The sequence below is a fragment of the Peromyscus californicus genome, unplaced genomic scaffold (assembly GCF_007827085.1).
Source record: "Peromyscus californicus insignis strain IS unplaced genomic scaffold, ASM782708v3 Scaffold_10__1_contigs__length_136768540, whole genome shotgun sequence".
In the NCBI taxonomy this organism is placed as follows: domain Eukaryota; kingdom Metazoa; phylum Chordata; class Mammalia; order Rodentia; family Cricetidae; genus Peromyscus; species Peromyscus californicus.
This window is the reverse complement of record NW_026294391.1, coordinates 115,228,343-115,241,835: the sequence shown is the minus strand read 5'-3', so window position 1 is coordinate 115,241,835 and position 13,493 is coordinate 115,228,343.

The following is a 13,493-nucleotide window of genomic DNA, read 5'->3' as shown; positions in this document are numbered from 1 at the left end:
CTGCGTGTGGTATTACCTCACTTTTCTCTTAGCCTGAACAGTAAAAAGCAAGGTTGTGTAGAGAGGGTCCATTCCTCTATTTTAACCAGAGCAGTACCACTTTATATGCACTTTATGCATAATGGGGTTCTATGTTTGAACAAAGAGTTGCAATATGCTTTTCAATTATTTTTCAAAAGCCGTGACATAAATGGTCTTTGCAGCTCCTTCCACCTAGAATATCTTGTCAGAGCTTCTTAAACTTTTTCCACTTATGACCCTGTTTCCCCCAAGAAATTTTTACATGACCCAGAGTTTATAGATACTCATCTTAGTTTATTTTCTGGTTGCTGTGACAAAATACCCCAACAGAAGCAACTTAAGTGGGAAAGGGTTCGTGTTAGCTCTCAGTTCTGGGTTACAATCCACCATGGCAGAGAAGTCAAGGCATCAGGAACTTGAAGCAACTGTCCACATTATATCCATGCTAGTGTTCAGTTTGCCTTCCCCACTCTTATACAGCCTAGTATGTCCTGTCCAGGGAATAGTGCCACCCACAGTGGGCAGGTCTTCCCACCTCAATCAACAAAATCAAGAAAATTCTCCATACATATGTCCAAAGGCCCATCTTCCAGGTAATTGTACTTTCTGTCAAGTTGAAAATTTAACACTGTCACAGAATACAAATTAAGTACTTCCTGATAATAAATCACAAAGACACTTTTTAAATAATTACTTGGTGCACATATAATTTTACCACTTAATAAAAATAAAAGCAAATTTGCATGTTAGTGAGATGACTATGCTTATTTATTTGAACATGAAGACTAAAATGTTGGCTATTTAATATTGCAGGATATAGAGCATCTTCAGTAGTTAAGACACTGCTATAGATAATACACAAGAGGCTCAAATATGAGCCAAGGTGTTTCAAGGAGCAGTTGTTGACATTGCACAGCATGACTGTGTAAAGCACACATGTTGTGTGTTCAGAACCAAGGCTGGAGCTATGCAGCACAATACAACACAGGCGAGCACTTCCAGAAATGCCTACAATTCATTATGTCTGGGATTTTAAATTAATTTTTGGTTGTTGTTCACGTAGAAACTAAATTGCCAGATTTTTCATGTCTTCTACATTCAGTTTCATGACTGTACGACACAGTTTCAGAAGCTATGTCTTAAATCAGCTGTATCTTGTCACCTTCTCATTTCTCCTTCATTCTTTGTCCCCCTTAGTCACTCGGGAGTCTTAATCCAACTAATTTCTAAAACCTAGAGTTTGGAGAAGGGAAGGGGGGGATTCCACTCGATACCTTAAAACTGTAGCACTGAAAGTCACGCCCGACTTCTACTTCACACTATACTTGAAAAAAAATCTCTGAATTTTGGCAGATTGCTAAATTACATTCAAAGAGACACCCAATAATGCATCTCTTTTTTCTCTCCACAACACATTTGTTTTTCTTGAGTTCCTAGCAGATGTTTGGTTGCTCTTCCCCTGAATGCAAGCTTTTCGGCCATGGGACTGGTGGGAGGCCACAAGGTTTGTGGCTATGACACAATCCTCTTCGGAAGGCAAATGCACCCTCTTTCGCTTGCCAGAGAAATTATTTTTCCAGGAAAACTAAACAGTAAGCACATACTTGGATGTTCCTTTCGAGCAAGAGAGGAGCCCTTTCTATCCCATTAAGGCCAGGCAAGAGCCCAAATGATTTGCTTCACTGCCTATCATAGCGGGGAGTATGGGACAGAACCCGCAGGGAGCTGGTCTCATCCCTCCCTGCAGTGTGGACTGGTAGAGCAAAGTTCAGAGGCACAGGCTCCCCCTGAAGCCTGCAGTCAGGGAAGCCGAGGCAGAGGCCACCCAAGACTCCTCTCAACACACACAGACTCTCCTCTCCCTCCCTCCCCCTCTCTCTCTCTCTCTCTCTCTCTCTCTCTCTCTCTCTCTCTCTCTCTCTCTCTCTCTCCCTCCCTCCCTCCCTCTCCCCCTCCCTCTCCCACTCTCCCTCCCTCTTCCTCTCTCCCTCTCCCCCCCTCTCGATCTCCCCCTCCTTCTCTCCCTCTCTCCTGGTTCAAAGCAGCAACTCACCAGGAGAGTAATCTGGAACCAAAAGTGAAGCAATAGAACACAGTACATGGGAGCTGGTGGCCTAGGAGGCCACAGAATGGATATAATGATGATTGTGCTGGCCAGTCCCCAAGGCTGCTGAGTACAATGTGTCTAAATGCAGATGAACTAGCCAGTGCCCCAGAAGATGCAAGGGACGGATGAGGAGGCTGATCTTTCCTGCCTACCTGCCTACCTGCCTGCCTCGCAGGCCTAGGCGTGTTTTCTGTAACTTTGTTCCTTGGGTTCTGTGCACACTCCAGACACCAACAGCCATGTCTTCTTGTCCCTATTTTGCTGAGGGTTATGGCTCACTATCTGAAGGCTTCAAGTGTAAGGAGGTATATGTGCATGCCCAACACATAAAAACAGACCCAAAGCCAAGCTCTGTCTAGTCTAGGCCAATTTAGGCAATAAATCTTGTTCAACTCCCTGGTTCGAATACCTTTGGCTACCTCTGCAAGTCCAGTCTATTCTTGGTCCAAGGCTCTTTGGCCAAGATCCCTGCACACTCGGCACTCTTTCCTCTTCTCCATCCAGCCTGAGCTCACTCTCCCCTGGCTCCCCTCAAAACCTTCCTCTTCAGAATTGGAATCCTTTGAACCAAAACCCTTATCCGCCAGGCGGATCTCTGTGAGTTCGAGGCCAGCCTGGACTACCAAGTGAGTTCCAGGAAAGGCGCAAAACTACACAGAGAAACCCTGTCTCAAAAAACCAAAAAAAAAAAAAAAAAAAAAAAAAAAAAACCCTTATCCCCTACCCCACCAAAAACAAAGCCTTCTTTTCTGACTCTTAACTTTCTTTGAACCTGGACTCCTAAATGCTCTCAAATCTTCTAGCACTTGAAATCTGGGGTCTTTAGATGCTCCACAAGAAGGCCATTTCTATCTGTTTAGCAGTATCCAGTGGCAGGTCCCCCATGGAAGACAGCAAGTCCTAGAAGTGCTTTCCCCATATTACTCACTTTTTGACATGGAGGATTGTTGAAATCTAAAGCTGAGCCACCAACAAAACAGGGTTTCTTTACTGAACTAAAAGAAGGGAAAGCTAGCTTATCTTTTTCAAGCCCCTCAGAGTATCATGGATTAGTTTGGGTAAACATAGCTTTAGAAAAAAAATGAGAAGTCAAGAATAAAGTGAGATACAGTGTCTGAAGTCTCATGACAAAATGAATTGTCCCAAGAATTGCTGGGAAGCAAGGCTAACAGCCACTACAAAATGGTGACTCCAAGTGTCACAAAAAAAGCCCCACCTTTCACTTGGCCAAGGCTTTCACACTGCCAATGAGCTCCTGTTGTTCCTATCGGGCCTAAAAAAACAATCTGTTTCTCATTGCTACTTCCAAAGCGTGCTCCTACCCATTATATCATTCGATTCTCACAATGACCCTATGAGGTAGGTAGGCTAACTATTAGCTTTCCCTTGGCTCATTCCTGGAAGATTCCCGGGAGTCCAATTTTGTACAATTGTAAGTTGACAGATTTGGCTCCATTTGTCCGTGCTAACAAAACCAGGCCTGATCCAATCCTTATGTAAAGGGAAGATTCGTCATGCAACATTGACCTAAGCTAGGCAGAGAAAAGCCTGATCATAAGGGAGTGATTGGGGAGGGGAGGCATCTTGGGAAATTTGCTAATTCTACTCCTCCTTTCTATTCTTAGAGTGAAAACCCAGGCTTTGGAATGGGGAGGCTTGTATTACTCTCACTTCTTCTGTAGAGACAGATTACTCAAGACAAATAGCCATATGTTTAGCATCATTTCATCTACTTCAATGATTAACAAAGTTCCCCTTTATGGGCCTGATGCTGGTGGGAAGGGCTCGGGACAGAGAAACCTGAGGTGTCACCTCGACCTCTAGATGTTTACGGTTTTGCTAGGAGCTAAGCTCGAACACGCTACACAAGATACAGCAGCTAGCAGGGACTGAAGAGGTGATGGAGAGAACTTAGGTAGCTGCAGAAAGAAGTCTACAACATCCAAACAGAGTGCTTATTAGGAGCATGAACTCTGGGATTGGACCTGCCATCACCATCAACATGAACCTTGAGTAAGTCACAGCAGTTGATCCATAAAATGGCATTGGAAATTAATGAATACTTACATATGATTTTTGAACAGATTAAAGAAGCATAGTGCCATACATATAGTGAAGGGCTCAGACAAAAGTTCTGTCAGCATGCTTAAGTTTGGGCATATAGTCAGTAGAGTGCTTGCCTAGCATGCATGAGGCCCTAGATTTGACCTGTAGCACATCATCAACCAGGCTTGATGGCTCAAGCCTCTGATCTTCATGCCGGGGAGATGGAGGCAGCAGGATCAAAAGTTTAAAGGTCATTCTCAACTACATAGGGAATTGGAGGCCAGGCTAAGCTACAAGAAACCCTGTTTCCAAAATTATACCTAAGAAGCCATTGAAGGGTAAAGTGGATTTGGAGACACTGGAGAAGATAAGGGTTATACTTAAGACAAGGTCTCACTATCTTTCCCAGGCTGGCTTCAAACTCCTGGGCTCAAGTGGCCATCCAGCCTCAGTCTCCTGGGTAGCTGGAACTTGGAGCATATTTGTCCTTTTGTTATTATTGCTTTAAGTTCAAGTATAAAGGCATGGGTTTCATCATGGCTTTGTCATAAGTGCATCTGTCTTGCTCTTAACTTTAATGAAGGAAATATCTGTTCCAAAACTTGTTAACAAACCATGTTTTGAGGTAAAATGTATGCTTTTGGATACTTCCCAAATATGAAGTTTTTAATCCTTCTACAATACTAAGATGAAGACACTGAGGTTCAGAGAAGCTAAGTGATTTGTCCAAGGTCACACAGCCCAAAGGAACCTGAACAAAGATTCAAACTTTCACTCTCTAGCTTCAGACTACCAGTCTACCTTGGTTGTTAAGGATGGAGTTTTCTATAGATTTCTAAGATACTCAAATTAAAGCATTGTGTCCTTAATTTCTAATTCTTAGAAGGTATTTTTAGGGTTTGTTTTTTTTGTTTTTTGTTTTTTTAGTTCGTTGGTTGTTTTTGATTTTTGAGACAGGCCTTGCTACAAGCCCAGGCTAACCTCAAACTTAGTATATATACCTGGCTAGACATGAGCTCAGGCTACTCCTTTCTCACCTTCTCAATTGTCATAATTACAGGTATCATCATGCCCAGCCCTTCATATCATGCCCAGCTTCTGGAAACAAAGAGTTGATCAGTTTCCTCAAATCTATTGAATTCCATTTACAAAAATAACCATATAATTTTGCTTTTTAATATGCAAATACAATGAATTGTATTGACACATTTCCTAATGGAGAATCAGCCTTAAATTTCTGGGATTTACCATACTTGGCTAAAATCCTACTTGATGTTTTCTTCTTTCAAAAGTAGAAGGCTGGTGCATTGCTAGTATACTTAGAAGTTTTGTAGTGTTGCCTTTCTGTCCATCCTACTATTTCAGATAGGAGTAATAATAACCTTGGGAAGGCAAGAAGAAGATTCTCAGCATTTTCAATGCTCTAAGGCAGAGTTGGGTGAGGGATCATATGCTCCTTAAATGCATTATACAGTTTACCATTAAGTCTGTGTGTGTGTGTATGCACATGAAGGGAAAGAAGATGTGTATCTTCCATTCTCTTTCAGATTCCTCTCCAATTCTGTCCATTCTCATGGACTCTATATGTATTGGCATACATATTAACATAAAATATCTGTTACTTATAATTTATGCCCTTACACACCTACTAGAACTATTTAACATTCTTCCTCACTTTTTCTACAGTCTGTCTCCCTCGCCTTTCCACTATTTTGTGTTTTGTTTTTTGTTGTTGTTGTTGTTGTTCACTCCTTAGTGAGTTGTTCTTTAAACAAACTTACTAACTTTCACTTATGTTCATGGTCTTCCCAAAGACCGCTTTTGCTTGCATTGATCAGCTTTCCATTTGGGACTGTGTATTTTATAAATCTTTGCGTTCATGTGCCTCAGCAAAGCTTACTCCTACAAAGCCCATCTGTGTGGAGTAGCCTCTCCCCGGTCCCTTGCTCACCCAGCCTCCTCCTACTCATTCTTCAGTGTATGCATCATGTCTTTCAGGAAGCCTTCGCTGACCCTCCAGAATGATTTAAGTGCTCATCCTCTGGCCTCCCCCAGCAACTTCTAGCTCTTATCGTCCTGTGTTATAATTAGTGATCTGTTTGTCTCTCCCTTCCCTATCAGACTATGAATTCCTTGAGAGCAGGGACCATATCCGGTACATAATTGTATCTCTAAGTACCTAACACAGAATTTGGCATACAAAGTAGGAATTCTAGTGGAAATTTGATTGAAGAAAGTGGCCTAGCCATGAGCTAGCAGGCAAATGCAACGAAGGATTTCCTATCACAGTCTGCTTTTCTGTCTGAGGTTTGGTTTGGGGGCTTTTTGTTTTGTTTTGTTTTGTTTTGTTTTAACATAGTCTCACTCTATAGCCCAGGCTAGTCTTCAGCCCAGCTTTTTACTGAATTCATGGTCATACTCCTACTACAGCCTCATAAGTACTGGGATGGTAGGCATGAGCTGCCTCACTGGGTGACTTTCTTTTGTTGATTTTTGGAAAATAAATTCCTTTCAAGGTATCATGCCAATGGCCATCCCTTGGTGAGATACTCTGCCCTATTCCTTTTTCGCCCCTGCACTCTAGTAGAGATCTGATGAGTTCAGCTCCAAAGGATGCATGGCCAAGAGTGAACCCTAACGGGACGGGACTGACAGCAACTGCAGTGACAGCCTACAGCCTGCCTCGTGGCTTTGCTGTTCCCCAAGCGTTATTCCTGTGGTGGGGGCTTCTCTGAAGTGAGAAGGAAGGGTTTCATGCCTTCTGCTTCTCTTGTTTCCAGTCTCATCTGAAACACCCTTCCCTCTCTGTTTGTCTTTCCTCAGCTCCCTTCTCTAATTCACTAGCGACCCTGTAGACTTTTATAACTTGTACCCAGAGGTGTTTTGAAAATGTGAACTGAAATAGTAGTTTGTGAAATTGGCAACACCGGTGCACGGCTGCCCTAGGTTTTCTTCTGGAAACTTCTGTGGTTAGCAGTCAGATCCAAAGAAAGCAGAATGCAGGCTGAACAGAAAGAGAGGCATAGAAAAATCACAGAATACCATCAACATTAGGGCTGGCTCCTGCCCACTCCTCAGCCTTTACCTCCACCCCAAGCTAGACTGTTTCTCAAGACAAAAATCAAACTTTTGACTGAGAGCTTTCTTGTTCACTGTGAACTTACTTCCTAAGATAGTCTCACTTTGTCACACCATCTGGGTTTCTTCTTCAAGGAAGGACTTATAAAACTAAAAACAAAACAAAACAAATAAGCAAAAACCTGCTAAGAGCAAAATCACTCTAAAGGGAAGTCAGAGGGAGCAGGCTTCAAAGTACTTTGTGCCACCTGCTTAAGACAGAACTAAGGGAAGAGGTGTGAGCCACGAAGGGCCATGTGGTCCCCAGGGATGCTGAGGAAGCATAATGGGCTTATGCTAGTCTACCTCCAATATCCAGGCCATATTTTATGTGTGAGATTTCATTCACCCATCCGTTCTTCCATTGCACAAACATTTGCCAAACACTTCGGATGTTCTAGAAAACACAGTGCAGGGGATTCATCACTCTCGAGATGGAAATTCCCACCCAACCCCTCAAATTCTTGCTTTATAGACATAGTTGCAACTTCTTAACAATCCTAAACTTTGAGGTGTGGTAAATGATGGGCAAGAATGGGCCAAGTTATAGTGATAATGGTGTGTCCATAAACGGAACTACGGGATCAGTTAAGTATGGCTAAAGAGAGCAGAAAACAGAGGAAATGGCCCTCTGGCACGGAGGTGAGACAGCTGGGGGAAGCCTGATAAATGCTTTCTTTGCATTTCACCCGCCTGTCTGAACAACCTGGAGACTATGGTTTGGAGCAATGTTCCCCTCTACTGCTATGGCTACACACAGCATGTGGACAGCAAATGCTTTCTTCCACCGTAGCCCAGTTCACAGGGGCTCTGTGTGAGCACCAGGTCACCTGAAATTGAGGGGAGGCAATCTAGTCGGAGCTAAGGAGGGTGTAGTTCTTGCTGTCTATGCTACAGTTAATCCATTGCCATCTGTCTTTCTTTTGCTGACTCACTGCTTTCATTTGGGTTGGCAGTTCTTTTGCTGTTGGCTGCAGTCTTTAACTGTTTACAGAGGGCTGAGATGGATGGAGAATTAGGGGCTTTGCATTCATTCCCTCAATGAAATCCTACCCAGGTACTGTGGGCCTCTTGTCGAAGGGCTGAGGCCAAGGCCCTTGGATTTTGATGGATGGTGGAGATTAAGTGTAGAGTAACACATCATTTAGTCTGATTGCAAGGCCAGATTTCTCCCAAGTGTTGCCAAATGAGCTGGGAGGTCATGTGAATTGTCTGCCCAAGCACAAGGGAGCACCATGCCTTTTAATTAGAACAAGGATGAATGATACGTGAGGCTTTGGTTTGTAAGAGAACTTGGAGTGCCTAAATCCTATATTTCATTCAAGGGAGCCATACAGGCAGACCATTTTATCTCCATGCTCCACCACGCCTCTCCAAAATGTACTTTTCTACACTTGGCATTTGGCTTCCGTTGTGCGCCGTCCTTGGCTTTGACTGCCCTTCTGGAGCTGCACCTCAGCAACTCTGGAGAGATCTGTTCTTTATTTCAGTGAGTGATAAGTTCATCCAGGTGAAAACTTTGGTAGCCTTCACAGAGCTGAATGTGATGACCATACATTGGCTGTTCAAGCTGGCACACTTTTACCGGGGAAAACCATTGTTATTACTAATGACACTGTTACGTCCACATGAATAGGTACCTCCTGAGCCAAATCAGTCCCTGTGTTTCCTCTACATAAGGCTCTGGGTTCCTTTCCTCCCTTTTGTCTTCCTATCCCAATTCCCAAGCAGGAATGATCAACACAAAGGCTGGGTAGGTATGGGTATGCCAAGAGACCCTCAACTCCCTGCTCCCCAGAAATGACCTAGTGCTGACAGAAGATGGTCTTGAAAAGGTTAAAGTAGGTATGAGCCCACTTTCATCTTAGTGTAAGTCAAACCCATTGGTATCTTAGCACAGTCATTTTATCAGACAACCTAGAAGTGTGTCCGTTGAGTTTCTGCGGTTGTTAAAGGAAATGGTGGGTCCCCTCATGTCATCTTTCCCCAGGATCTAGAAGCCATAAAACAAAATGGAGGTTAGAAAAACTTGTTCTTTGAACACTTACCATTATATAGGCAAGCTACCCCATGGAGGTGGCTTTTAAAAATCACCAACCCCAGAAAGTGTTTTCTATCAGTGTGGAGGAATAAAAAAAATGGCCTCCATACATTGGAGCACTCTTCTATCACTAGCAAATCAATCTGAAGCTCTGAAATGATTAAATATATAGTGACCATAGAACTCACCAGATCCACTCCTAGCTGTATCCCCAAGAGAACTGAAAACAAATGTCCATAAATGCCCGTGGTCAAGATGGAAAGAACTCAAATGGCCCTCATCTGATGAGTGGATAAGCAAAGATGCCACACTCATGTAATGGGATGTTATTCACACCCCCAAAATGAAATACCAGTATATTCCATAACCATAATAAATCTTAAAAGCATTATTCTAGGTGAAAATTCTCATCACCAGATACACCATATGCTTCTGTTTTATGAAATGGAAGAAAAGGCCAATCCTTAGAAAGAGAAAGTAGATTAGTGGTTGCCTGGGACTAGGCAGCCTGAGGAATTCAGGGCTGGGACAATAATAGCTAAATAGGGCAAGTTCTTCTAGGAGGCTGAGAATATTCTAGAAATGATTGTGGTGATGGTTGCACAATTCAGAATATACAAAAACCCACTGAATTGCATACTTTAAATGGATACATTGCATAGTGTATAACATATATCTCAATAAAGCTGTGAAAAATTGACCTCCAATACCAGCCACCTAAGGTAGGCTCTCATTGCTCAGTAAGAACATAGACAGTCCCTTCTAGACAGTTCTCAGGCTGGAGAAATGATAAGCACAAACTTGGACAAATGCCTCATAAGTAAAGGCCAGTGGGAGGAAGCTTTCTCAATACCCACAAACCTTTGGGACTTTCCTTAATGGCTTTTTAATTTTCTTTGAGACAGAGTCTTACTAAAAGCCTAAGCTGGCTTCAAACGTGTGATCCTCCTGCCTCTGCCTCCCTAGTGCTGGGATTACAAGCATGTACTGCTCTGCCCAGCTTGACTAGCCTTTGTGGAAACACCAAACCCTAATGTTTTAGGCTATCCCACTCAGATCCCCCGGAAGATGTTCAGTAAGAGGAAGTGACTTGCCTGTGTCACAGAATTTGTCAGTGGCAGAACAAAAACAAAAAACAAAAACAAACAAACAACCCCCCCAGAATCTGGTGCTCCGAAGACCTGCTCCTTGAGGGTTCTCCTGCCTAACCTCTCTCATTCTCCTAGCCTCTCCAACACAGTCCCTTTAACATTTCTGCTGCAACTCGGAAGGAGCCAAGTCTGAGAACCCGAGCACAAAAGCAGGGGCGTTTACCATTCTGCAACTACAGTACAATTTTCCTAAATAGTGGGTCAGGAAATCAGCATTATAAGTCTCCCAACACCAGGATGTGGACAGAGTACAGGATTTGACCCCTGGTACAACTAAATTTGTGGAATAGTCACATGCTTTTCTTTATACTGTATTTGGTGGAATTAGAAGAGAAAAATAATATTCATCTTAGGAAAACCTTGGTAACTGCAGATTTGCTGGCAACCTTATTTCCTCTCGCTTTCTTGGAAGAAACCAAACGAAAAAGCAGCTGTACAAATTAGCCCTGACCAGCAGGCCCGGGACCAAAACAAAACAAAGCTAAGAAAAAAAATAATAAAGCCCCAAACAAATCGGGCTAAATATTTAAATCAGAAAGGAAAATATATCCCACTTTCTGCCAACTGGAGCTCTTGAAACACAAACCTCCACTTGATTATCGGCAATGTCCTCTTTCCAGGTCAAGAGCGAGTTGGGGAAAAAATTTTGAAACCCCTTCATCTGCATTCCCAGATTTCCCCAACGATCCTGTCTTATGGCAGGGCAATCATTTTTCATGCTCCTTGGAGTCAGATCAGTCCCATAGTAAAAGATGTGCTTCCCAGGTCATCAGTCAACAGACACTGTGTTCTAGGCACTGTGTGGGTGTGGAGGAAGACAGGACATGGAGGAGACATGATGCCTCCCTGCTAGACGCAGGTAAGAGGAAGGACAAGAGGACAAGTGGATGTTGACTAACAGTGAGGGGACTAGTCTTTCAGGAATAGAGATTTAAAGGGAGTGGGGTGGGCATTTGGTTGAAAAGGGTTGGAATCAAATTGTGGAGGCAATGTAGCGTGTTAAGGAGGTGAGTGGCCGATGAAAACCATGCTGGGGAAGTCTTCTCCTCACCACTCTGTCAACATTGGGTGAGATGTTCTCCTCTCCACTCCACGAATCCCTCGGCCTGATCAGAGCCGTTTCCACATTTTCCTGTAATTTGCTGCTGCCTTGCATTCCTTCCCTTCCAACCGAATTCCTTGTGGAAAGTGCTTCTGTCTGGTTGTTTGCATGGATCTCTAGTAACTGAACAAAGGGTTCAGCATGTGGTTGATGTTCAGGAGATGTTTGATGATGGGCCAGAATAGAGTAGAAAAATGGAACTTTAGATAGCTGGGAAGAGCTCCCTGCAGAAGAAGTCAGGCAGAGGAAAGCAGAAGGATGATTCTCTGGGGCAGGTATAAGGAACTACAAGAACAGAGGACTGGGATGCAGATAAAAAGGTGGGCGCTCGCTTAATACTGCTGACCTGACGATATAAAGCAAAACGTCTGTGGGGCCGAAGCAGGTTTCCCATGATGCACCACCACAGGGTTAACCAACCCCGCTTCCACTTTGCAGACCAATTGGTCATGGGCCCAGCTGTCTGAGGGGACTCTGTTCCTTCTGTCCTCTTCATGTCTAGAGGTGAAGGGAATGGAATAGACCGCTGTTGACGGCCTTTGCCCAGCTGTCTCTTGCTGGCTACGCTGAGTCCCCAGAGAGCTAGAGCTGACCAGTAAAATTCAGCTCGGGAGGGATGCTCTGCCACAGCCCCCTTAATCCTATGCTCTCCACCCAGCTCCCACCACCTGGAGGTGTCACACAAAGATACTCCAAACAAAGGAAAGCACCAGCCCAGAAACAGGAGACTCCTTTTTCTCCTCCTGTTCCATTCCACCTTCAGTCTTTCTGCTGCCCGCAGAGTGGGGTGGGGTGGGGAGTGGGGGGTGAGAGAAAACCATGGAACTTTTCAAAATCCCATTTTCCAACAGCTAAATCAGATTCATTCTGTGTCTCCTGCACAGACTGCATTCGTCTGGGTAATGTAAACACTGGGAGGCCACAGCTGTCTGCCAGCTGCAATGTTGAAGCCCATTTCAGGGGGCATGAAAAAACCTGTCTGTAACCATCACAGATGAGAAGTGTTAGCTAATGAATGGGCCCTGCTGAGACCAGAGCCCAGCTGAGTTATTTCAGTCTTGGGCCTTAGCAGAGATTTTTATTGGGTAACACATTTCAAATGCTCCAGTCACTCTTTAGACCCCAGACTGGAGCCCATGGCTCAATCTCCCCCACTCTACCTCCCTAAAAAAAAAAAAAAACTTAATTTACTCCAGGGACATTCCTGGTGGCAGCTCAAGAATCTTGGTGTTTGGAGTGCTGGGCGATTGGTTAGGGAGTGTACAGTGGGGTCTTAGAAAAGCCATGGGTCTCCTTAGGTCCCCTGCAGCGGTGCAAAGAACAGCTCTTTCCAGAAGCAAGGCTGTGCGGGGCTTCTAGTTGGGCTGGTCAGCATGAAGCAACCTAAGAGACAATCAGGTTGGAGCTGGACATCAGTGTTTTGCCTAGACCTAAACTGATAGGTTGTTGGGTTTTTTTTTTCCATTTTTAAAAAGTGTGTGTGTGTGATGTGATGTGCATGTGTGTGCAGTGTGTATGTATGGTGTATGTGTGTGCATGTGTGTTTGTATGTGAGTGTATGTACATATTGGAGTATGGGTGACACATGCCCCAGAATACACGTGGATGTCAGAGGACAACCTCCACTGTCGGTCTTCACGTTGCACCTTAAGACAAGGTCTGCTGTTGGTTGTTGTTGCTGGCCACTGTGCACGCCAGGTTAGCTGGCCCAAAAGCATCTGTGGATTCTTCTGTCTATCTCCCATCTCACCATAGGAGCACTAAGATTGTAGGCACGTGTTCCTAGGCTTTGTGTTTCTGTGGATTCTGGGACTGGAATTCCAGTCCTGATGTTTGTTTGACAAGTACTTGCCCGGCTGAGCCATCTTTCCGCCCCTTAAGCTGATAGCTCTTGCTGGCCCCTTGCCC